The sequence below is a fragment of the Gymnoscopelus braueri genome (assembly GCF_963280865.1).
Source record: "Gymnoscopelus braueri genome assembly, chromosome: 17".
Taxonomy (NCBI): Eukaryota; Metazoa; Chordata; class Actinopteri; order Myctophiformes; family Myctophidae; genus Gymnoscopelus; species Gymnoscopelus braueri.
In genome coordinates this window covers 40,964,746-40,991,835 of record NC_137617.1, presented here as the reverse complement: position 1 = coordinate 40,991,835, position 27,090 = coordinate 40,964,746, and the positions used below count along the sequence as shown (strand labels likewise).

The 27,090-nt window shown below is 40.7% G+C and overlaps 1 pseudogene across 1 annotated transcript in view; it reads right to left on the bottom strand.

Annotated features, from left to right (window-relative positions):
* LOC308105145 (neurotrypsin-like) overlaps positions 1 to 26,887 on the bottom strand; it is a 105,757-nt pseudogene extending 78,870 nt beyond the window's left edge. Inside the window, exons 1-2 of the transcript in view lie at positions 26,787 to 26,887; positions 19,379 to 19,421 (exon numbers count right to left, since the gene is read on the bottom strand). The product of the transcript in view is annotated as a neurotrypsin-like (transcript). The remainder of the gene's footprint in view (positions 1 to 19,378; positions 19,422 to 26,786) is intronic.
* Positions 26,888 to 27,090: the final 203 nt, after the last annotated feature.

Below are 27,090 nucleotides of genomic sequence, written 5' to 3'. Positions count from 1 at the left end.
GTTCATCACCTTTGTCCCATCCCCTATATAAAGAGATGTGTGCATTCAGGTTCTGTTAAACCCTGAGGAAGGAACCCCTGAGGAACCCCAAACCCTGAGGAATACTATATTGTCAAAACGTTGGTTTCCTACTTTTTAATACATTTTTGCATCGTGGCTAAGAGCTGTGCGGCCTCATCCTTTTCAACTTTATAAGCTGTCAGGTTTTTACATTTTGATTATTATTACAAAACATGCATTAACCACTTCAGCCCTATACATATATATTTTGGCGATTTGAAAATAGCAGATCTACAAGCTCATAATGCATCGCGATGCGACTCATTGTGAGCTTGTAGATTGGGCTTGGCTATTTTCGGTTACATTCTGCACAATGAGTATTTTTACTTTTGGTACTTTACAGATGCTGATACTTTTGTACTTTTACTCAAGTACATTTTGAATACAGGACTTCTACTTGTAACAGAGTACAGTATATCTACATTGCAGTATTGATACTTTTACTTAAGTAAAACATGTGAGTACTTCTTCCATCACTGTAGGTGAGGGTGAGATGGGTGAGGGTGTATTGTGAGAGTGATGCAGTGAGGCCACAATCTACCATGAGTCAAACGTTCATTTGAAAAAAAACTAATATTTGTAATGTGTCTCTCTTCTGACTGTTATGTGAAAGCTTTGTAGATCTTTGCTTTTTAACTATTTTTTGCGTCTTGCAGTTCTGCTATTTTCAAAAGATTGTTATACGTCTTATACATTATGATACCTTGTGAAACAGGACACTTTGTAGCAGTAGGCTACGAGGAGAAGTAGGCAGTCAAAACTTTATTTTTATTTTTTGGAGCCTAGGCAAGGCAAGGCAAGGCAATTTTATTTGTATAGCACATTTCAACAACTAGGCAATTCAATGTGCTTTACGCAAAACATCAAGCAAAGCAAACACAATAATACAATCATAAAATGACCTTAGGATGCATAAAACAAAACAAGTACAAATGTATAGATACAGTTACAGTGCAGAGAAAATAAAAGAGAACAAAAGAAAAATAACTCAAAGGCAGCAGCAAACAGAATTATGTTGATAGAGCAATAAGCCCACGCCCCAAAGACTCATTCTAGATGGTCAGAAGAGCCCCATAGGATTTTCTGCTCAGGGTCTCAAGAATCACTTTTCCTTTCTGGTTTCCCACAGCTACTGGACCTTTTTTTTCTTACTTTTTTTTTTTACCAAGTACTGTTGTAATGGTATTTTAGAGTATAATTTCCTGGTAATTAAAAAATAAGGAAGTTGATAGCTCATCCTGCACTTGGGATTATAAAAGTGCACATTTCTTGTGTATATACTGTAGCTTTTTATCCTGTGTAGTGTTAATGTGAAATTATGCCCCTGACAACAATGTTTTTTGTTGCATGTTACAGAAATGGCTACTTCCAGCTCCAGCCTCCTTTGTGAAGATCAGTTCCTGTGTTCCATTTGTCTGGCTGTGTTTGAGAATCCAGTGTCTACTCCATGTGGACACAACTTCTGTAAAGCCTGCATCACAGGCTACTGGGATACCACTGTTATCTATCAGTGCCCGCTCTGCAAGACAGCCTTTGAGAGAAGACCGGATCTCAGAGTCAATACTTTCATCTCAGAGCTCGCTGCCCAGTTCATGAGGTCTGTCAGAGTGACAGACAGCAGCAGCCCAGCCCAAACACTTTCCAAGTCTGGAGAGGTAGTCTGTGATATTTGCACGGACCCCAACCTCAACGCCGTCAAGTCCTGTCTGGAGTGTCAGACCTCTTACTGTGGAACTCATCTAGAGCCACATCAGAGGGTCAAAGGTCTGCAGAGACACACATTGATTGACCCTGTGGAAAACCTGGGAGACAGCATGTGTCAGAAACACAACAGACTCCTGACGTTGTTCTGTAGAGCCGAGCAGGTCACTCTGTGTGACATCTGCGTTGGGACGCACAGCCAGGCCCACAAGGTCGTTCCTGTCCAGCAAGCGTGTCGAGAGAAGAGGGCTCAGCTTTGGAAGGCGGAGACTATAGTGCAAAACATGATCCATGAGAGGCTGCAGAAGGTGCAGGAGTTCAAACACAAGTTGGAGCAAAACCAGGAAGATGATGAAAACGAGATTGCAGGAATCGTGCAGGAATTCACCGCTCTGATGTCTGCCATTGAAAAAAGCCAGGCTGAGCTCATTGGTGCAGTCGATAAAAAGCAAAAAGCAGCAGAGAAACGGGCTCAAGACCATGTTCAAGATCTGGAAAAGGAACTTACTGAGCTACGCAGTCTGAGTACCCAGCTGAAGGAGCAGCTGGACACCAAGGACAACCTCCAGCTCCTTCAGAACTTTCCATCCCAGTCCGTCCTCCCAAACACTAAGGACTGGTCTGTCATTATGGCCAGCAGCCAGCTTGGAACTGAGCCCATGCGGGAATCTTTAAGAAGAATAATTTCTCATCTGAAAATGACAGTTAATCAGATGAGTAAGGAGATGAAGAAGTTCTGCGAGACACAGATGTTAAGTGATGCTGCTCTAAGGACGATGCAACAGTATGCAGTGGATGTTGTTCTCGATCCTTCAACAGCACAGGAACATCTTGTCTTGTCTATTGATGGGAAACAAGTGAGCTACACAACCACAGCACAAGCACAAAGGCATATCACAAGAGAAAGGATGTTTTTCAACAAATTAGCGGTTTTGGGAACGACAGGCTTCTCCTCAGGGAAATTCTACTTTGAGGTGTACGTAGCAAAGAAGATGGAATGGGAAATAGGAGTGGCCACAGAGTCTATTAACAGGAGAGAGATACTTCCTCTGCATCCTGACAATGGACTCTGGGCTTTACATTTCATCCTTGATAGATATGAAGCCTTCAGTCTCCCTGAACTCCAAGTGAACTGGAGGAAGGTGGAGAAGGTTGGGGTGTTTGTGGATTATGAAGAAGGCGTCGTTTCATTCTATGACGTGGAGGCCAGATGCCTCATTTATTCTTTCACTGGCTGCCACTTCACTGAGAGAATCTACCCGTACTTTAATCCCTGTGACAATGAATATGTAGACAATAACCTAGCACCATTGGTCATCACGGCTGTCAGTCATACTGAGTGATTGGTGGGTGAATGAGGTAACAGGCCTCATTAAAAGCATATTTAATCTAACACAGCTATTGCTTCTTAGCATTAATGAGTTCATGATTACTATATTTTTTGTTTTTCCATGTTTTGATCAAAGCTTGGATGAAAAAATATATGTAATAAGGCTGAAGGGGACACTAACCTACAAATGTCTTCAGAAAACATTAATTGTTTGAGTTGAGTGTTCATAATGCATCAGGGGGGAATAAATCAACGTTAGTTTAATCAATCTGAATGCTTGGTAGAGTATGTTAATACAATATAACTAATACATCTGCAGTGATTGGAGGTCGTCTCCCTATATGCTTCCATTGAGAAATGTACACCCCAGTGTCGGGGAGGACAGCTACTGGCTGACAAGTAGTACAGCCTGAAGCTCAGAGAGCAGAATCTCTCCTGTCCAAATGTAGATGCCTCATTGGAAGAGCAGTAGAAATTTGGTATCTCATGTCAGGTTCGAATCCCGGGTAGCATATGGATCAAACTAAATAACAGTATTGTGCATTCAATCCATGTGCTACACTAACTTTTGTTTTTGAGTTTACCTTGTGCTTATGTAACTATGCACACTTTAATGTTGTCATGTGATTGGCCAAAGACTGATGCTCTCAGATGAAAAACATACACGTAGTACTGAATAGAATCACAAAAAAAAAAAATCAATCTATGTTAATGTGATGTATTTGTTTTATTCACTTTTTTGTTTTATTCACTTTTTTTTTTCATTAACACATTTTTATTTTCATCAAGATTTTCTTTTAGATCATGTCTCATTCTGCAAGTACAGTCTGACCATTTAGCTGACTAGGCATTTAATATTTATAATGGTGTCACGGAATGTTTTACTGTATTTCTAACACAATGTAAATAAACCATTTAAAAACTCAGAACTCAGATTCCTTTTTTTCATTTTTCTTTTTATATCTTAATGTTTTCATGTAGTTTCTTGGGTTTTTTCTCAAATCAGCTTCTCATGGTGTATCTCAGACACAATGGGTGAGTCTACTGATCATAAGTAGCCCTGAAGCAACACACATCAAGCTGTTTGACTCCAGCCACCACTCATCAACACAACACTCTCCTCATTGCCACGACAACCACACTCATGCCTTTTGCCATGGGAACGCACAGTCTCCCATCAATAACAATGAGTATTTGGCACGGTTAACACTTAGATTCAAGCTGGGGGGGCACACTGTATACACACACACACACACACACACACACACACACACACACACACACACACACACAAGCCTCACTGGTTCTAATCTGGAAGAAGAGAGAAAGTAGATTGCACAAGCAGCCAAAGAACAGGAGGGAGAAAAGTAATGCCTAATCTATGCTCTGTCACACCATGGTGTCGCGTGTCAAAATCTGCAAGCTCAACACGCCCCATCCGCAGTACTGAAAACAGTTGTCAGCACGCCACACCATGGTACAACAAAGTATTAAACAATGAGAACATTTGCTGATCTATACAGCTAGAAGTAACAGTGAACCTGATAAATTTAACCCATTTAGGGAGGGAACCCCTATTTGTAACGATACCATTCAAGATGGGAACCCCTTTTGGGGTTGTTGTTGCTATATACAGTATATAGCGACATACACTTTTTGCAATTTTGAATAAATATTTGAAGTTTTTCAGAAAACTTAGGTCAGGATTTAGAAGACGTTTTTATAATCAGCCTCAGGTCTAAAAGGGTTAAGAGGCTCATTACAACCTGCCAAAGTCATTAGAACCTTTTCTAGACTTTTTTCACCAGCCATACATTGACATACTGAACAGTTGTTATGTAATGTAACTTCCTACAATGACACTAATTAAAGCTCTGTTCCATTTAGTGTAGCAGTACGTCTCTCCAGTGAGCCAACATTAAAGGAGCAGTTCACCCAAAAAAAGTACTTGTTTTATATCAATTACACACCCCCCGTGAAGCCTTGAATTTTTGTCGCATTCCTGAGCCAATACTTTGATGACCGGGTCATTGGTCAATAGGAGACTCTGTAGGAGACTCAAAGAGGTAGGAGACTCAATCCTACTCAAAGCATCTCCTACCGTCGGTCTGTCCATTTACACTCTGCAGATCTCACAGACTACTACAACACTGAACCAAAGTTAATTAGTGCACTCTGCTCCCTCTGGTGCCCAAGGAAGGAACTTTTTGGAACTTTTTTTGGACTGTCTGATTGTTTCACATCTTTGTGATGTCATGTATAACACTAAACATTTTGTAATGTGTATTTACATTATGTGGTTTATTAAACTAGGCTCATTGAATCTTGATTGTCGTATTAGTATTATTCATTATTGTTTGTTGCCAAAATTCCTGCTCTAAAAAAGCCAGCCCCCCCCATAGCCCCCCTAGTCACAATTCTCTGGAGCCGTCACTGCCTACCGGAGACTCCACCGGTCATCAAGTTATTGGCTTAGGAATGCAACGAAATCAAAAGAATCTCTGTGAATTCAATGGTATCATGGGGTCTGTAATTGATAGAAGATAAGTATTTTTTGGGGGTGAACTACTCATTTAATTGACTGTTTGAGAAACACCTGTGATTGAAGTAACATTCACAACTATATGGCTGCACGTTTTAAAGGCATATTAGAGCCAAAATAACAGGATTATAGACCAAGGTATTGATAATGCTTCTGTCTCTTAACATTATGTTGGACTGAAAGGAAGGAAATGAAAGTGAAAAGTTGACAATCACGACACGATCGAGGCACAATCCGTGTAGGCTAGATGCAAGAAGAGGTAAGAGATCAGGGGCGTCCTTAGGGATCAGGAGGCCCTAGGCAAACCCCAGTTAAAGGGGTATTTACTCGCGACCCTTAAAAATTGTGGGTCGCGGCCCAAAACACAATACCTTATACAATACAAGGCAAATACAAAACCTTTACCATAAATGTCATATAGCTTAGCTAGCAAACATGTCTGGGGGAAATACATTAGCATGTCAACTGAAACTACAGCTGATTGAGGCTCTGACTGAGGCATAATCACAATGTCATTATCATATGTGGCCAATCAGCACTGTCATAATATGAATAGCCTAATTTAAATCTAATAGCATACAGATGACAATGTCAGCTGATGACAATGACCTCACTCAAGGCTCAAGGTTCAAGGTTCAAGGTTGTGCTTTATTGTTACATCTTGTGTACAGAGGCACATAAGAGTCCAACTTATTGTTGTTCGGCTTCCTTCAGACAATGCAGCAGCATAGGTAATAATAATAGCAACAATAATGATAAAAAATAAAATCGTAACAAAAAAGATTTTTAAACAAAAGAAAAGAAAAAAGAGAGAGAGAGAGAGAGTGCAAAAAAATAAATAACAAAACGTTTTCTCATTCTCATTTTGGAGGTTTGCAGTGCAAAACAGGCCTACAGTACTTTGCTCAGCACCTATAGATGTTGCTGCTGTTTTGTTTGATTTGATTTTTGTCATTTTTTATCATCTATTTTGACATTTTTCTGTGTACAGCACTTTGAGCTGCATTTCAATGTATGAAAAGTGCTAAATAAGAGCTCATTATCATTATCATTACTTTGAAAGGGGAATTGTGGGGATTCTCTATGTGCTCAACCACTGTGGCGATTAGAGCCAATGGGCTGAATTCATTCCATTCTTGGGGGTTATTTATTTTAGGTGCAGGTCCAATCTCAAGGTATTACAGTATTTCCACCGTGTAAATACCTGACATTTTGAGTGGGAGTGATTGAATATGATGTAATATAAAATACCAGAGTCTGGTATTTTATATTACATCATATTCAATCACTCCCACTCGAACCAGAGGCCTTATTCAGAGGAGAGAAAGCAAGTCGACTTCCTGTGAAGTCCTTTAAACAAACACAGAAGAGAAGACAGTAGTATCAGGTCTCAACGTAAAATAATAAAGTTTAAACCTGTTGTCCCTAGTTTGGGCATGTCATTTGAAAAAAATAGCAGACCTTCAAGCTTGTGAGCTTGTAGATTTGCTATTTTCCAATAGCCAGTGTATAAAATGGGGTTTAAGTTCGGCTAAGTGAAACTCCCAGAAAACAGCTTATTTAACCTCTGATGATACCAATATGTTTAGCTGAGCTTCTGGGGACGTCCACACTTTTAAAGCAGCATGTAACTTTCCTCTTCTACCCCGGATTTGAACCCGGTTTCCTGTGCAAGCTGCGCTGACATTTTTACCTTTGAACTAATAGAGCCTACCTGCTTGCTCTGGGGATAAATTGAATCTTGACCATCAGGTCAAAATTCGTGTCAGACCCTGTGTCTAGGTGAGACATGACCTTTGACACGATCTAAATGTCTCAAAAGTTACATACTGGAGTGAGGCTTTAAGCTCAGTGATTGTTCAAATTGAACCTTTTCTGGTTGTATTTCTGTGGAAGATTCTTACTGTAACAGTGTTTACTCTCATATCTCCACCTCCTCCATGCCAGTGGTTGGATTAATTCAAGGGACTCCAATGGAAACAAGCCATATAGTGCTTTCTTGGGTTTAAAATCCTCTGAACAGACCTTGTATTTAACTGTACTTCCCTGTGCTTGTCTTTGCAAACTGTTAATAAAGTATTCAATCAATCAATTGTCCTTTTGTCTGGTGCTATCAGCTGTGGTGTAAAGTAACTAAGCACATTTACTCAAGTACTGTACTTGAGTACAATTTTGAGGTAGGCCTACTTTTACTTTACTGGAGTATTTCCAATTTTCTATACTTTTACTTCTTCCACTACATCTCAGAGACAAATATTGCACTTTTACTCCACTACAATTATTTGAAAACTAAAGTTACTAGTTACTTTGGAAATGTTGATTATTATTACAAAACATGGGCTACATGAACCACTTCAGCCCTAATTAAACTTTGGCTATTTGAAAATAGCCGATCTAGAAGCTCACAACGCGTCGCATCGCGATGCGCTGTGAGCTTGTAGATCTGATACTAGTAGTGGAGTAAATATTTAATAAGAATAGTGAAATAATGAAAAATAAGTGCACAATTCACTTTGGCATACTGAAATAGTATGTTGGTCACTTATTGTCAGTGATGGGATTATCCACCACACCCATGCTGATTGCATCAGGGTAGATGGGTAGATTGAGGACACTCCCATGAGATGCGTTCATCACCTTTGTCCCATCCCCTATATAAAGAGATGTGTGCATTCAGGTTCTGTTAAACCCTGAGGAAGGAACCCCTGAGGAACCCCAAACCCTGAGGAATACTATATTGTCAAAACGTTGGTTTCTTGCACCTTTTAATACATTTTTGCATCGTGGCTAAGAGCTGTGCGGCCTCATCCTTTTCAACATTATAAGCTGTCAGGTTTGTACATTTTGATTATTATTACAAAACATGCATTAACCACTTCAGCCCTATACATATATATTTTGGCGATTTGAAAATAGCAGATCTACAAGCTCATAATGCATCGCGATGCGACTCATTGTGAGCTTGTAGATTGGGCTTGGCTACAGGACACTTTGTAGCAGTAGGCTACGAGGAGAAGTAGGCAGTCAAAACTTTATTTTTCATTGTTAATTATCACAAAAAGATTACCTCTTTTTGAAGTTACAACTAGGCGTGAGTCGTGAGATCTCCTGTAAGTTTAACCCTAGGTTAATAAGAGTAGGTTAATAAACAACTTTTTAGGTTCTGGTTTTGCTACCTTAGGTTGATATGGCGACCCAATGTAAGCTAAGGCCCTTTTCCCCCTTTTTGTTGGTACCTGTTGGCTACTGTAAACGCTGAATCAATGTAGGAGTCCTACCCATGCCATACCACCTTACCCTACGCGTTTCCAACTCCGAAACACGTAGTTGGAATCAAATGCCGTGAATGCTAGCCATTTCATAGGGTATTTGAAACGTTTTTTTCCCTGCTAGCCTGCTGAACTATTCTTTTTATCCCCGCCAGGAGAGAGGAACAAACTTTGCCGGTCCCTGGTAGGCATTCTGGCCTGGCGGGAATCTGTGCTCAGGGGAGCGCACGTTTCTTGTGTGTATACTGAAACTGTTTATACTGTACTGTGTTAATGTGCAATTATGCCCCTGACAACAATGTTTTTTTGTTGCATGTTACAGAAATGGCTACTTTCAGCTCCAGCAACAAGACAGCCTTTGAGAGAATAGCGGATCTCAGAGTCAATACCACACTTTCCAAGTCTGGAGAGGTAGTCTGTGACGTCTGCACAGACCCCAAGCTCAACGCCATCAAGTCCTGTCTGGAGTGTCAGACCTCTTACTGTAGAACTCATCTAGGTCCACGTCAGTGGTTCAAAGATCTGCAGAGACACACATTGATTGACCCTTTGCAGAACAGCATGTGTCAGAAACACAACAGGCTCCTGACCTTGTTCTGTAGAGCCGAGCGGGTCACTCTGTGTGACATCTGCGTTGGGACGCACAGCCATGACCACGAGATCGTTCCTGTCCAGCAAGAGTGTCAAGAGAAGAGGGCTCAGCTGGGGAAGGTGGAGACTAAAGTGCAAAACATGATCCATGAGAGGCTGCAGAGGGTGCAGGAGTTCAAACACAAGTTGGAGCAAAACCAGGAAGATGGTGAAAATGAGATTGCAGGAATCGTGCAGGAATTCACCGCTCTGATGTCTGCCATTATAAAAATCCAGGCTGAGCTCATTGGTGCAGTCGATAAAAAGCAAAAAGCAGCAGAGAAACGGGCTCAAGACCATGTTCAAGATCTGGAGAAGGAACTTACTGAGCTATGCAGTCTGAGTACCCAGCTGAAGGAGCAGCTGGACACCAAGGAGGAATCGTGCAGGAATTCACCGCTCTGATGTCTGCCATTATAAAAAGCCAGGCTGAGCTCATTGGTGCAGTCGATAAAAAGCAAAAAGCAGCAGAGAAACGGGCTCAAGACCATGTTCAAGATCTGGAGAAGGAACTTACTGAGCTATGCAGTCTGAGTACCCAGCTGAAGGAGCAGCTGGACACCAAGGACAACCTCCAACTCCTTCAGAACTTTCCATCCCAGTCCGTCCTCCCAAACACTAAGGACTGGTCTGTCATTATGGTCAGCAGCCAGCTTGGAACTGAGCCCATGCAGGAATCATTAAGAAGAAGAATTTCTCATCTGAAAATGACAGTTAATCAGATGAGTAAGGAGATGAAGAAGTTCTGCGATACACAGATGTTAAGTGATGCTGCTCTAAGGAGGATGCAACAGTATGCAGTGGACGTTGTTCTCGATCCTTCAACAGCACAGCGAAATCTCGTCCTGTCTTCTGATAGGAAACAAGTGAGCTTCAGTGCCGCAGTACAAAGTCTCTTTACAAGAGAAAGGATGTTTCTCAACAAATTAGCGGTTTTGGGAACAACAGGCATCTCCTCAGGGAAATTCTACTTTGAGGTGTACGTAGCAAAGAAGATGGAATGGGAAATAGGAGTGGCCACAGAGTCTATTAACAGGAGAGAGATACTTCCTCGCCATCCTGACAGTGGACTCTGGGCTTTAACGTTCAACCTTGATAGATATGAAGCCTTCAGTCTCCCTGAAGTCCAAGTGAACTGGAGGAAGGTGGAGAAGGTTGGGGTGTTTGTGGATTATGAAGGCGTCGTTTCATTCTATGACGTGGAGGCCAGATGCCTCATTTATTCTTTCACTTGCTGCCACTTCACTGAGAGAATCTACCCGTACTTTAATCCCTGTGACAATGAATATGTAGACAATAACCTAGCACCATTGGTCATCACGGCTGTCAGTCATACTGAGTGATTGGTGGGTGAATGAGGTAACATGCCTCATTAAAAGCATTTAATCTAAAACAGCTATTGCTTTTTAGCATTAATGAGTTCATGATTACTATATTTTTTTGTGTTTTTCCATCCAAAATCTTTGATCAAAGCTTGGATGAAAAAATATATATAATAAGGCTGAAGGGGACACTAACCTATAAATGTCTTCAGAAAACATTAATTGTTTGAGTTGAGTGTTCATCAGGGGGGAATAAATCAACGTTAGTTTAATCAATCTGTTTGCTTTGAAGAGTATGTTAATACAATATAACTAATACATCTGCAGTGATTGGAGGTCGTCTCCCTATATGCTTCCACTGAGAAATGTACACCCCAGTGTCGGAGAGGATAGCTACTGCCTACTGGCTGACAAGTACTACAGCCTGAAGCTCAGAGAGCAGAATCTCTCCTGTCTAAATGCAGATGCCTCATTGGAAGAGCGGTAGAAATTTGGTATCTCATGTCAGGTTCGAATCCCGGGTAGCACATGGATCAAACTAAATAACAGTATTGTGCATTTAATCCATGTGCTACACTTACTTTTGTTTTTGAGTTTACCTTGTGCTTATGCACACTTTAATGTTGTCATGTGATTGGCCAAAGACTGATGCTCACAGATGAAAAACAGACACTTAGTAAAACAAAAAGCTGAAAAATCGATCTATGTTAATGTGATTTATTTGTTTTATTAACTTTTTTTGTTTTATTAACTTTTTATGTTTCATTAACACATTTTTTTTTTCATCAAGATTTTCTTTTAGATCATGTCTCATTCTGCAAGTACAGTCTGACCATTTCTCATGGTGTATCTCAGACACAATGGGTGAGTCTACTGATCATAAGCAGCCCTGAAGCATCAAGCTGTTTGACTCCAGCCAGCATCATCATCCTTAACACAACACTCTCCTCATTGCACGACAACCACACTCATGCCTTTTGCCATGGGAACGAACGTCTCCCATAAACAACAATGAGTATTTGGCACGGTTAACACTTAGATTCAAGCTGGGGGGGGCACTGTATATATACACACACACACACACACACACACACACACACACACACACACACACACACACACACACACACACACACACACACACACACACACACACACACACACACACACACACACACACACACACATACACACGCCTCACTGGTTCCAATCGGGAAGAAGAGATAAATTAGATTGCATGAGCAGCCCAAGAACAGGAGGGAGAAAAGTAATGCCTAATCTAGGCTCTGTCACACCATGGTGTTGTGTGCCAAAATCTGCAAGCTCAACACGTTCCGTCCGCAGCATTGAAAACAGCCGATCTACAAGCTCGCATCCGCGACACATTGTGAGCTTGTAGATCGGCTGTTTTCAGCATGCCACACCAAGGTACAACAAAGTATAAAAAATGTTTTAAAGATTTTCAGTGATTCCCCCAGTGATATTATGGTTATACTAGGCGGATTTCTTTTTTCAAAAAGTATACAGAAATTGTTAAAATTATGTTTTTATGTGGACACGCCTCCAGTTCATTAAGTATACCTGGTTCTCACCTTAGCACCTCCTCTTACACCTTAGCACCACCCACCTGTCCTAGTCCCTCCTCCTCGTCATGCCCACACCTGTTGTGTTATGATAATGAGGGGGAGGGTATATTTTTACTATGTCACTAAAGCGCTGTTTTTCTATTGGCACGTTTGACCCTCAAGGTTTCAGGTAGAAACTCAAAATAGTCAGAGAAGACATAAAACACCATAAAAACACCAGGGGGCTTAATGAAGTTCTATCAACCTCATAGACACATGAAAAACAGAAAAAGTGCAAAACCATGGCACCACCTCTTTAAGGATTCAAAACATAACAATGAGCACATTTGTTGATCTATACAGCTAGAAGTAACAGTGAACCTATGATACATTTAAGAGGCTCATTACAACATCCAAAGTCATTAGAATAGACCTATTTCAGGGCAGCCTTACATATTGGCATACTGCACAGTAAATAGTTATGTAACGTTACTTCCTACACAAGGTGTTACCAATGACACTAATTACATCTCTGTTCCATTTAGTGTAGCAGTCTCTCCAAGCCAACATTAAAGGAGTAGTTCACCAAAAACAAATTACTTATTTTTTTTATCAATTACACACGCCATGAAGCCTTGAATGGATCTTTTTGTTTTTGTCGCATTCCTGAGCCAATTATTTGATGACCAGGTCATTGGTCAATGCGACGAAAATAAAAAAGATCTCAGTGAATTCAAGGCTTCATGGGGTGTGTAACCTAATTGATAGAAAACAAGTATGTTTTGGTTGAACTACTCCTTCAATAATAGCAGCCCTGTTTGAGTAACACCTGTGAATGAAGTAACATTCACAACTATATGGCTGCACGTTTTTAAGGCATATTAGAGCCACAATAACGGGATTATAGACCAAGGTATTGATAATGCTTCTGTCTCTTTAAGAACGTAACATTATGTTGGACTGAAAGGAAGGAAACGAAAATGAAAAGTTGACAATCACGACACGATTGAGGCACAATCCGTGTAGCCTAGGCTAGACGCAAGAAGAGGTAAGAGATCGTAAGCCCAATATTTGACATGTATTTGTAATATGTGAGCTATATTATGCCATTTATTAACTCCTAAAATTGACAAAAGAACACAATATCCTTCCCTGACTTCTTTCTTTCTTTTTAAAGAAATCCTACGTTAAACTAGAATAGCCTACATATGTCTCCGTCAGACAGATACGCACATCGAGGAGTAGCCCACGCACGTCTGCCTACACCGCACATACCCTTATTTGCTAATAATAGGCATTCTGTGGGGGAAATAAGGGGTGAACCTTATAGGAACCATTACAAAACTCTTTCAACTGTTATATACACACACGTTATTTATAAATTACCAATTTTCCATACTTTTACTTCTACTCTACTACATCTCAGAGGCAAATATTGTACTTTTTACTCTTTAAAACTTTGGTTACTATAGTTACTTTGTAGATTTAGATTATTATTTGAAAAAACAGAAAAGCTCACAATGCAGCTTGTAGATCTTCTATTTTCAACAGATTTGTATACATTTTAAAACTTGTGAAATTGTACATTCTGTATAATGAGTACTGTATAATTGTGGTATATTTTGATGCCAATACTTTTATACTTTTACTGAAGCAAATTTTGATTACCAGACTTTTACTTGTAACAGAGTATTTCTACATGTCAGTATTTATACTTTTACTTGAGTAACAAATGTGAGTAGCCTACTTCTTCCACCACTGGAAATGCGTCACATAATCACATTTGAGAGGAATAAACACGGAAATGCAAAGCATACGAGGAGAAGCCCAAGCAAGTGATTCTACAGACTCAGAGCTGTGCCAACACATCATATTTGTCACACTGCTTTGCCAGCCGTGTGACATAATCCTTTATAATCTGCAACTAGCTCTCGGTTTGCACTTAAACTTTTTGGACCGACCGACAGGGTGGTTTACTGTGTAGTCGCAGATAAAAAAATGTCAACTGGTGTCTTATTTAAGAAACCAGTTGACATTTATTTTTTTATCAGCAACCACAGTAGCCTAATTCACTCTGTGGGTTGGTGCCTACTTGCTTGCTCATTATTGAATAAACTATCACTTAAAGTTGGCCTGCCAATATGAGAGGCTGTTTTTGGGTAGTGTATGAGTAAAGTGTTACTGTTCCTGATAATCTTTTAACACTGGATGCATGCTGATCCACCCAGGGCTGGATTAATAACACAAAGGGCCCTATACGCCTAATTTAAAAGCCCCCCTAAAAATGATCATCATTATATTTTCAGGGGCTCTCTCATGTCTCGCCTATTTACGTGGAAAAACTAAGTTGGTCAGTTGAAGCCAAAACGTCCTGACGTCACTGCTATCCACCTGGATCGCAGCAATATATTTTATATTGAAACCCCCATAGGGGAATCTTAGATCACCTCATATAAGAACTGCGTTCCAAAAATAAACAAATCAACCGGGTGATTTTACTCATATGGATATGAAGCATCGACTGAAGGTGGAAATGTACAAATTTGCCCAAAGAGTAATACAATAAATGCTAGAAACGAGTCAAACGACCCTAACGTACATTTCCCATTAACGTGGCTGCTGTAGGGTTACCTGTCGGAGGTCCACCACATCCTGCAGCATAATGCGGATCCTGGAGCAGGTCTGACAGTGATTTCAGACCCGGAAGTGAAGTTTTTAAGACTTTTAAGGCAGAATTAAAAGTATCAAATATGAATGAATATCATAAACGATGCAGAGCCACCCCCCTGACAAAATCGCCTGGATGATTTGCTTATTTTTGGAACACAGTTCTTATATGACGTGATCTAAAAGGCAAATACAATAACACGTCCACAACTTGCGAACTTACCTCATATAGGCCTATGCTATATGCACCCATTTCAGCACCACGGACAGCGAATGAGGCGTCAGAGTTGAAAGAAGTTCTCTGATTCACAGATGTCAAGTGATGCGGCTCTAAGGAAGATGCAACAGTATGCATTGGACGTTGTTCTGTCTACTGTAGAAACAAGTGAGCTACGATACCGCAGTACAAAGGCTCCTTACAAGCGAAAGGATGTTCTCCAACAGTTCCTGGGAAGGCAGGGCTTCTCTTCGAGGAAGTTCTACTTTGAGGTTTATGTGGGAACGAAGATGGAATGGTGTTTAGGTGTGGCCACTAACAGTAGAGAGGCAATTCCTCGGCATCTCGACAGTGGACTCTGGGCTTTATTGCATCGTGACGCATCGTGATGCATTGTGAGCTTGTAGATCGGCTATTTTCAAATGGCCGAACTGTATAGGGCTGAAGTGGTTAATGTATGTTTTGTAATAATAATCCAAATCTACAAGGTAACTAGTAACTAAAGTTTTCAAATAATGGTAGTGGAGTAAAAGTATAATATTTGCCTCTGAGATGTAGTGGAGTAGAAGTAATAGTACTGAAAATTGGAAATACTCGTAGTAAAATAAAAATACCTCAAAATTGTACGTAAGTACAGTACTTGAGTAAATGTACTTAATTACTTTCCACCACTGCCAACCAGCAGCACTCGTCATCATCCACACAACACAACTCCCGTCATTGCCACGACAACCACACTCTGCCTATTGCCATGGGAACGCACAGTCTCCCCGCTCCCATAATCCATTTCTCAGCCAACAATGAGTATTTGACACGGTTCACACATGGAGACAAGCTGGATGGGGGGTGGGCGTGTGTGGCTGGCAGCAGCCTCTTCTGCACTGACTGTTGTACACACACACACACACACACACACACACACACACACACACACACACACACACACGCACACGCACACGCACGCACACGCGCACGTGCACATGCACATGGCACGCACACAGCTCACGCTCACTTCAAGGCGTGTTAAATGTTGTGTTAGATGTGCTAATATTTGAGTGTAGAGTCACTCACTTTACCACAAAAGAAAATAAATGGAATGTGAAAATATTACGCTTCTGCAAATGTGTATGTAATCTCATTTTGATGGTATCTTGTGTAGGAATAGATGAGGGATGAAACTAATCACAGCAAAGGCGAGCTCTTGTTTAATTAACCCTGACATCCCTAATTTGGGCCGAAAATAAATGAATTACATTTTGAAAGATAGCAAAAAATAACAGATCTACAACCTCAAAATACGTCACACTTGTAGATTTGCTATTTTCTCTGCCATTTGTCCGTATGACGACTTACAGTATAAGAGGTTAATTTCCGAAGCCATTAATGAACGCGTGTTTATCAGCAGATGGAGCTCAGACATCATTCTAAACATGGCTTCAGGAAGCTGTTCACCTGATCAGACATGTTGCTTCATTATCGATCAATGTTATCTTCGTAATCGCATGTCAGCAGCATTTTGTTGTTGTCGGGCAGAAACCTCGTATCTCAACATTTTCCTTTTATGTTTTTTTTGTTGTAAATTAATGCCCTATTCATACATCATACAAGAGTGACAGCACAGACATGGTGAAAATAGCAGATATACAAGCACTGTGGGCTTGTAGATCGGCTATTTTCAAAATTTTAAAATGATTTTAATTTTAAAAAAGCAATGGTTTTGGACATACAAGGTTTCAGCGATGATTTGCTTGTATGTCTCCCCCTGTCTGTCCTCCCTGTGTGTGTGTGTGTGTGTGTGTATGTGTGTGTGTGTGTGTGTGTGTGTGTGTGTGTGTGTGTGTGTGTGTGTGTGTGTGTGTGTGTGTGTGTGTGTGTGTGTGTGTGTGTGTGTGTGCGTGTGCGTTTCTCCAGAAATAAGAGAGAAAATGATGAGCTGGCTCCTCCTCACTTCGCTCAGCCCCCAACCCCCCATCATGGCCACCCGGCTGAGGTACGGAAAAAAGGAAGAAGAGGTTTATGAAAGAGAGAGAGAGAGGTGAACGGGGGGGATGAGAGGGATCGGGACAGGAGGAGGTGATGGAGGGAATGAGGAGAGGTGACTGTGGAGTGGATTGATGGGTGTATATGAAATGAATAGAGGGATATACCAGAATGGAGCCATGATGAGGGATGAAGCCGAGAGGATGAGACCCTGTACAGGAGGCTGGAAGGAGAGAGTGAGTGATAGAGGTGAAGAGGAGGATGGTGGGGATATACTGATACAGTATATCCGTATTATTTGACTTTTTTTGACGGCATAATTATGTATCGACATCATTTTTAACCAGTGGTGGAAAGTGACTAAGTACATTTACTAAAGTACTGTACTTAATTAAGTACAATTTTGAGGTTGTAACTGTTCCAGAAGGAGAGACAGTGGTTTCAGTTATGATTATAAATATGTTTTATATGTTATATATATATGTAAAATTCATATACACACTGGGTAAAAATTTCAAAAAATAGTACTAAAAGTTACAATAAATATATTAAAAAGGTTTATATAGTACAAGATTTAAGGTAAAAATGCTGTGCCCATTGCTCAGAGGGTTTACGGTCAATTGGGCAGAGAGTCACATGGTCAGGGTGAAGCTGTCAATCAAAGTCAGAAGCAAGCTGATAGTTGATCCAGAGAGGTCATGTTTAAGACAGAGAGAGAGATAATAATATTGCCAAAGTTCTGCACACAAGGTAAATGCTTATTGTATTATGTGCCTTTCATTGATTTGTGATGTATTGTTGTGTGCATTGTAATTTACAAGTTAAACTTTGTTTGGAAGATGTCAATAATTGGATGCACCTGTGTGGACTCACTAATCAGAGGACTCTGTTTCATAATGATTATGGACTCAACTGAACAAATGTATGTTTTATTTATTTTATCGTTTTCACGGTGTCTTTTATGGGGTCTGTTTGGAGGAGTTTGGAGAGTTTTGATGGAATAAATCCCAGAAAAGACATTTGTATGATGCGTGGACATTTGTTGAACCTGTGGCAGCTACAGAGGTATTTGTACTTTACTTGAGTATTTCCAATACTCCACTACATTTTTTGGAAAACTTTAGTTACTAGTTACTTTGTAGATTTTGATTATTATTACAAAACATATATTAATCACTTCAGCCCTATATACATTTCAGCCATTTGAAAATAGCCGTCTACAAGCTCACAATGCGTGGCAATGCGACACATTGAGAGCTTGTAGATCTGTTATTTTCAAACGATTTTTATGCATTTTATACATTTGAAAACTTTGTGAAATGGGACATTCTGCATAATGAGTACTTCTACTCTTGGTACTTTAAGTACATTTTGATGTCAATACTGTACTTTTACTCAAGTACATTTTCAATTTCGGACTTTTTCTTGTAACAGAGTATTTCTACATTGCAGTATTGATACTTTTACTTAAGTTTTAAAAAATGGTACTTTTTCCACCACTGATAATTGTCTCCGCCAGGCCGAAGGTATGGGGGAGAGTATGTTTTACCCCCTGTCCGTCCGTCCGTGTGTGTGTGTCCGTCTGTCACCAGCTAATCTCCGGCACCGCCCATAGGCTAAGCTTTGCAGGACGTGCTGCAACCTGACCTGGCGGAGACCTGTGCTCCGAGGAGCACATCTTCTAGTTATGTATCATTTTTAACAACTTTCAACCTGGTAGCCCTATTATTAGCATATAGGCTAAAGTTTTCCGATCTACAGTACAAGCTCACAACGCATGGTGACACGTTGGGTTAGTTTGTAGATGAGCTTTTTTTTAGAAAATGTTAATAAGACTTAAAGGTAGGCTAAGTGATATTTTTGGATTCAAACTGAATGTTTTTTGTTAAAGCTCTATATTGTGATAGTAATCATTGCTATAGAGTTTGTTCAGTAACAGGGGTCTCCCCGTCTTTCCAGCTCTTTAATAAACTTTCTCTTTAATACATTTTCAGGTGGGTTCCCAATTTCATCCAAACAGGAAACATCAGTAATTATTTAATTGATGGTCTATCTAGGTCATCGGATGTCTGGCACCACCGACTATGCCACCTACCTGAGCTTTGCACCTCGTTTAAGTAGCCATCATCAGCCACCACCTGCAGAAACAGAGGAGAGAGAGAGAGAGATCGAGAGAGGTCAGATGTAAATTCAGAATCTTGTTCACAGTCGATCGCACAAAATGTGAATACTGACTTTGTGCATTTCACAAAAATGCAGTGCGGCTGCAGTTCTGTTACACAAAAGACAGAATGGTTTCTGACAGACCGCTTCAACACGGCCTTGCAGCATTGTGCAGAGTCTATATAAGCCTGCCAAAATGAAGTCTCGTGTCAGACGAAATCTTTCACTTCATCCGAAGCAGATTCTATCCATTAGAGCGGCGGTTCTCCAACTTTCTATACCAGTGTACACCCGCCACAGTGTTCTTTTCTGCTGAGTATGGCCTTCACCGGCACAAAACATTCTGCTTTCCTGATACTGACACATTTTTTCTTAGCTTTTTCTTGGGTTCTCCCATTTTGTCCTTGTTTTCAGTTGTACGTACATAAGTGGTTGTACGTTTCAACCACTTATCTTTTTTTTCTTTCGACTTTCATTATTCAAAACTCACTCAGGCCTTGTCAAAAATGGATACAGCGAGCAAGCTGGCAACTTGGCTGATTTGGTGTAGACTAGAAGGAAAAATGAGTAGACCAAGTACAGAGGCAACGGTCGAGATGACTAAGTATTGAGGGTTTAACTGGTTAATATCTGAAAATACATAATAATTAACATGAATGAACATATCAATAGAAAAGATAACATGTAAACAAATAAACAAAAACATTAATTGACATAACACTGATGATAGTGCTGTCAAACAAGTCTATGAAGCCATCTATGAAATGTAGTCGAGGTCCCTGCTTTGTCTCTCTCAGCTAAGGGGTCCTTGGCCTGAAAAATGTTGGAGACCCGTGCCATAGGGTTACTAGTACACCATTTGAGAAACACTGCATTTGAGCATTCACGTCCGTCTGTTGCCCTCACATTTGGTTTAAGCACAGAGTATGAAATAACATGAAATGATATGCATCACAATTCATATCCTCCACTTAAACTCTATATACTTCCCTGTATGTACGTCAAATAGTGAAAATAGCCAGGCTTGCAGATCTGCTATTTTGCCAAATGTTTTATTTTCTCTTAATGGTCTTCTATTTTTGCCAAATGTTTGACTACTATAACATGCCAAGAATACGGACATTACAGTTCAATTGTTTAATGCAGTTTTTGGTAACAGTAATAGACTTATTTTTAGCAGCCCTTACACAATCTAAACTAGATATTATACACATTAAAGTGTAATACCATTTAATTTATGAATGAATGTCTGTTATTCCTGGCGCATCATCAAGAGGCCTACTTATGTGACCAACTCTCCGCCAAAGTCAGAAACCAGATAACCCGAGACTCGATCTTTGCAGCATCATCGAGACGTAAATTCCAGCAGTATTCCATTTCAAGCTACATTTGTGAACGTATCTGCTAATGGGTGGATCAATAGGCTTCAGAGGCAGGGGAATTACCATGAAGCGGGAACAGAGAGGAGAGACTCCACATGAAATGTGACTGGATGCTTTGTGCACAAAAAAAACATGCACGCTGAGACGAGAAGGCCTTCAGATGTAAGATGACAGAAATGCATTGGATCACATGTTTTCAAAAAATCAGGTCAGATCTTTACACAGTGGGACACCTGATAGAAGAGGAGAGGACACACATTCACAGACACAGGCACAGGCACAGGCACAGGCACAGGCACAGGCACAGGCACAGGCACAGGCACAGGCACATACATGCATGCGCACGCATGCACACACACACACACACACACACACACACACACACACACACACACACACACACACACACATACACATACACACACACACACACACACACACACACACACACACACACACACACACACACACACACACACACACACACACACACACACACACACCTAGTATAGATTGAACAGGCCTATTGAAAGGGGACTGAAATGCTGTACAGACAGTATGTACTGTATGTTTCACCTTCAGTCTCTCTCTCTCTCTCTCTCTGTTCTGTATCACTCTCTCTCTCTCTCTCTCTCTCTCTCTCTCTCTGCTCTGTATCTCCCTGACTCCCTCCCTCTCCCTCTCCCCCTCTCTCTCTCTATAGTCCATCTCTCTATAGTCAGCACTCAAGCATCCATCAACATACTGTGTTGTATAATACACACTCTTCCCAGAAGGCACTGCCCAGCCTAATGATATTAGACCCGCGAACAAGAGACCTGTGGTACCCGACATGAGTGTTGAAATCTCCATCCGTATCAATCACACGGTATGGTTAGTGCGCTAATCGGATGTGACGCTCTCCCACCTGCGCCCAGTACATAGCTGCACAAACACACACACAAACACACACACACATACATACGCACACGCAAACGCACAGACACGCACACGTAGAACAGAGATGGGGATGTGAGGATGAGCGAACGAGAGAGACTATAAGGCCTAATTTTTACTTTTTGTCTTACAACCGCGTTGAGCGATAAACCATTAATGAGCCTTAACAGAATTACTTTTCCGCTTCATTTGCTAGACTGTAGCACTGCGGAAGTGTTCTTAACCGTTTGTCCTCCTGAAACCCAAGCCTTATCATTTAAGCAAAGATAAGCAGGTCTATGCAAGCTTGTAGTATAGAGCTTATAGATGGACTATATGTCCGCTAGTCATGCTCCATGTAGGGATAGGTATTTCTTGTGGGTATATGTCAAAATGCTGTAAAAATACAAATAAGTTGGATGAATTTTCTTTCCCCTTCAAAAATGACACGAAACCCTCAATTGGAATATACCTACTTTCCTCAGATCACAAGATGATACTATATGTCGTGGGTCAGTATGTTGACTTGTATGTCGTCTCTGTCGGGCAGAAACCTTGTATATCCATATTTAAATGTTTGTCTTTTTTGTCATAAATGAACGCCCTTCTTCATTAATGCCCAACTTCATCATACAAGAGTGTTGCACAAAATAGCCGATCTATAAGCTCAGAACTTCTCGCAACGTGAGGCGTTGTAGATCGGCTATTTTCACTATTTTATTTTTTTTCAAAATATTACCTTTTGCACTTACAAGGTTTCCACACAACAGAGACGACATTATGTAACGTTTTGATTGTGCATCCCAGGAAGAATGGCTGCTATAGTAACGGTAGAAGCATCCAAAACGAACAAATAATCATCTGTTTATTTGCCGTTATAAAGTGTTGGGAGGGAAACACTTTGAATGCAGCATCATTACCCCCCACACCTGAATTAATTCACACCTCTTTCAAATCACTTTCAGACGCCCTCCAGCTTTGTCATGTTTGTCCCAGGGTTTTACCTTGATTAAAAAAAGCCCTTTTCTGGTTCAATGGAAGCTGAATTTCAAAAGGAAAGAGCAGGTCTACAACTAGAGCACTGGTTCTCAACGTTGGGTCGGGGGACCTCCAGGGGCCACAAATGGACCCTTAACAGATCTCTCGATCTGTCTCTCTGAGAGTGTACCAAATGGACCCGTTCCATTTGTACACCGTAAGAGTTGAGGCGTTAGGCCTAAGGCCGATTCTAAAAACGTCTTCTAAATCCTACGTTTTCTCAAAAAACGTCACATTTCTATTCAAAAGAAGAAGAAAAAAATGATGTTGCTATCATCGCTATGTCCAAAACTGTTACTTTTCAGGATTAAAATTCAAAAATAGCAAAAGTAGCCGATCGACAAGCTTGCCGATCTGCTACTTTTGATGCTTTTGTGAGACTCTGTAGTGTGATCAAGTGGGGCGTTCATTTACAAAAAAACACAAAAAGTTAGAATAGGAGGTTTCTGCCCGACAGCAACGATATATAGCAACAACTAATGTGACACAGATGCTGTCCCGGATTGAAAGGTAGGCTATAACAACGCATGGGTTACAACAGGTCTAAATTATGAATACTGAGAATGCTACTGTGTAGATTAGGGTCTCAGAGATAAAAAAAAGAAAAAAGAAAAAAGGGAGAAAAAAAAAGCTAGGGGTCCTTGAATTTAAAAAGGTTGAGAATGGTAACCGGAAGACTCGCCCCAAAACACATTCGCCCGCATTTTTGGGGGGGATTTGTATTTGTTTAACTAAGATTAAGATTAGGAATAAGGTTAGGTTTAGGTGTAGTTTTACTGAGGTTACGTTTAGGAATAAGGTTAGGTTTAGGCGTAGTTTTACTGAGGTTACATTTAGGAATAAGGTTAGGTTTAGACATAGTTTTACTGAGGTTACGTTTAGGAATAAGGTTAGGTTTAGACATAGTTTTACTGAGGTTACATTTAGGAATAAGGTTAGGTTTAGACATAGTTTTACTGAGGTTACGTTTAGGAATAAGGTTAGGTTTAGACATAGTTTTACTGAGGTTACGTTTAGGAATAAGGTTAGGTTTAGGCATAGTTTTACTGAGGTTATGTTTAGGAATAAGGTTAGGTTTAGACATAGTTTTACTGAGGTTACTTGTAGGAATAAGGTTAGGTTTAGGCATAGTTTTACTGAGGTTACGTTTAGGAATAAGGTTAGGTTTAGGTGTAGTTTTACTGAGGTTACGTTTAGGAATAAGGTTAGGTTTAGGTGTAGTTTTACTGAGGTTACGTTTAGGAATAAGGTTAGGTTTAGACATAGTTTTACTGAGGTTACATTTAGGAATAAGGTTAGGTTTAGACATAGTTTTACTGAGGTTACGTTTAGGAATAAGGTTAGGTTTAGGCATAGTTTTACTGAGGTTAGGTTTAGGAATAAGGTTAGGTTTAGGCATAGTTTTACTGAGGTTATGTTTAGGAATAAGGTTAGGTTTAGACATAGTTTTACTGAGGATACGTGTAGGAATATACCCGGTGGCGACAGTTCACCGGTCGCCGGATTTGACCCGGGGCGAGCGTGTTTTGGGGCGAGCGTTCTTGCATTCTCAAGAATCACTGAACTAAACTATACTGTAACCTCCACTATACTGTGAAATCCGTCCATTTGGTCCCCAGACCACCACATTGATTACCACTGGTCTAATTACACCCAACCCCATAATCACCGTCTTCCACTAATGACTTCTGTCCAGTTCCAGTCTCAACTCCCCTTTGTGTTCCGTGTCTTGAAGTCCTCTCATCATCACATCGCCCCAGATTTACGGAGCAAGAACTGATTTAGAGTAAATGAGGCTATTCTGATGATTAATTACAGTATGGCTGTACGATTTAACCTGTGTGAACCCGCTGGGTTTAAATAAATTATCATTGCTTTCCCTCTCAGCTCATTAAAAACCAGATCGGCCAGATGTAGCCCAGATCTGTCTGAGCAGGAACAAAGATATTATGGGCTCATGAAATAATATTGCGTTTGAAACCTAGTAGTTCTCACAGTGGGGTCCGGGGACCCCCAGGGGTCCTTGAGGTCGGTTCCAGGGGGTCCCCATGCCATGCACGGTTCCAGAGGGACGGTTCCCAGCAAAAAGAGGAACAGTTTAAGCCCTATTTTATATTTTGAATATAAAAAAATAGCTGATCTACCGTTCAAGCCCACAAAGCGCTGCATAGAAAAGCCTTGTGAGCTTTATTCAGGTCTGCTGTTTTAGATTTTTTTGCTGTTTTGTTTGTTCCTGGCACAAAGTCCTTTCAAATGGGGGTCCGCAGCCTAATACATATCAATCTGGGGGTCCTTGATGATAAAATGTTTGAGAACCTCTGCAATAAACAGTAACAAATGGGCATAGTTGTATATTGTATATGTTCAGGAAAAGCTTTCCCATTAGAACTGGGAAAGCATCTGTGTCATTTTAGATTTTAGCTATGTATATGAGTGTGTGACGATCTTTAAAAAATAGCAGATATACAAGCTCATAGCACATCACTTCGTGCCGTGCTATGAGCCTGTAGATCTGCTTTTTTTTTTTTTTTTTGCAATTCTTTGAATATGATTTTCTTTTTTTTAAGAAAATATCTGTGCTTCTGGGGGTCACTGGAACAAAATATTTTGAGATGGGGGGTCCTTGGCCAAATACATATAATGTTGGGGGACCTTCAGTATATCAGCACCCCTGATATACAGTAGCAACATACTGTACGTTTTTCAAAAAACTGGATTTAGAAGACATTTTGTGGAATTGGCCCCAGGTCTTAATGGGTTAAAGAACAATATCTTACCAACCAGGGCGATCTCTGCTGGCCCATATGGGCTAATATAATGCATATGGTGCAAATGCGATTTCTTTCCGGCCCCCATTTGATGAAATTGCTGCGACAAAGGGCAACAGCCCATGTCACTGTTCATTCACACGCCGCTGGGGGCGAATGAACGAAACAACTGGTACCTCTCATGATTTACCCCCCGCCATGGGGGGAGTGTGACTGAGACCATTACTGCTGCTGCTCTCTCTCTGTGTGTGTATGTGTGTATGTGTGTGTATGTGTGTGTGTGTGTGTGTGTGTGTGTGTGTGTGTGTGTGTGTGTGTGTGTGTGTGTGTGTGTGTGTGTGTGTGTGTGTGTGTGTGTGTGTGTGTGTGTGTGTGTGTGTGTGTGTGTGTGTGTGTGTGCGTGTGCGTGCCGCCCCCACCACCACCACACACACATGCTCAGTTAGACAATGAGCTGGCAGCATGCAACATGCAACATGAATGAATCCAATTTGCTCTGTGGATTTGCCTCCTTTGAAAGTCTCCTGCTATAGCCTAATATATAGATAAATGCACAATGTAGCCTAATATGTCGCCTTTTTAAACGCCACACCTGAACCACGCTCTGTTAGAAACGTGTCTACAGAACAAGCATCATCATGAGGCAAAAAAAAAAGCCCAAATTCATTGCCCTAAATTCCAGCAGCAGGCTCTCATCAATAATACAATTAGGCTGTCTTGTTGTCGCGCTGCACGTGTCACATTAATGTCACTGTGTTTTACAAAACGATTCACAGCTTTTACATGTCAATACAGAACAGAAGACCTTCCCCTGTTTTTTTTCTAGACGCACCTTGAAACCCAACCGGGAGTACAGTTATTATCATCAAATAGGCCACAAGATAAAAGACAAAAATAATCTCCATCATAATTCGGATACCCAAAAATCATAAAGAAATGGCACAAAAAAAGAAATAGCAAAAAAATAACATAGCGTAAAAAATAGCAATGTTTTTTGGTTCCTATTTTAGAAAAATTGAAAAGAAAATGTAAAATAGATTTTCTTTTTTCTTCTTTTTCTTCAATCTTTTTCAATTGAAAATTCTATTATGGGTTCCCTCCCTGGCATCAATCAAATGGGGGTCTCATGATGAGACCCCCATTTGATTGATGCCTATGGGAGGGAACCCATAATAAGATTTTTCAAGGTTTTCCTCATCATCCTGATCATCACCATAGCAACAACCACTGTACTCACCTCCGTCATCAGCACCGGGACCCAGAGACAGGCTATCCCGATCAAACGCAGCATTTCCCGGCCGGTCAAACTCATCATCCTGCCCGGAGAATCCGTGTCATTGTCATCATAGGCTGGAGACCTCCACCCTCTCCTCTCCCATCACTGGTCACACACACTGTGCGTTGAGCTGAACCGGTCCTCTCCTCTCTCCTCCTCCTCCCCTCCTCTCCTCCTCGGCTCCTCCTCCTGTGGCTAGCGTTGCCATGTCGGCTTATTATAAGCGACTTTGGGCTTCTTTTTCTGTGAAATTGCTTGAAAATTA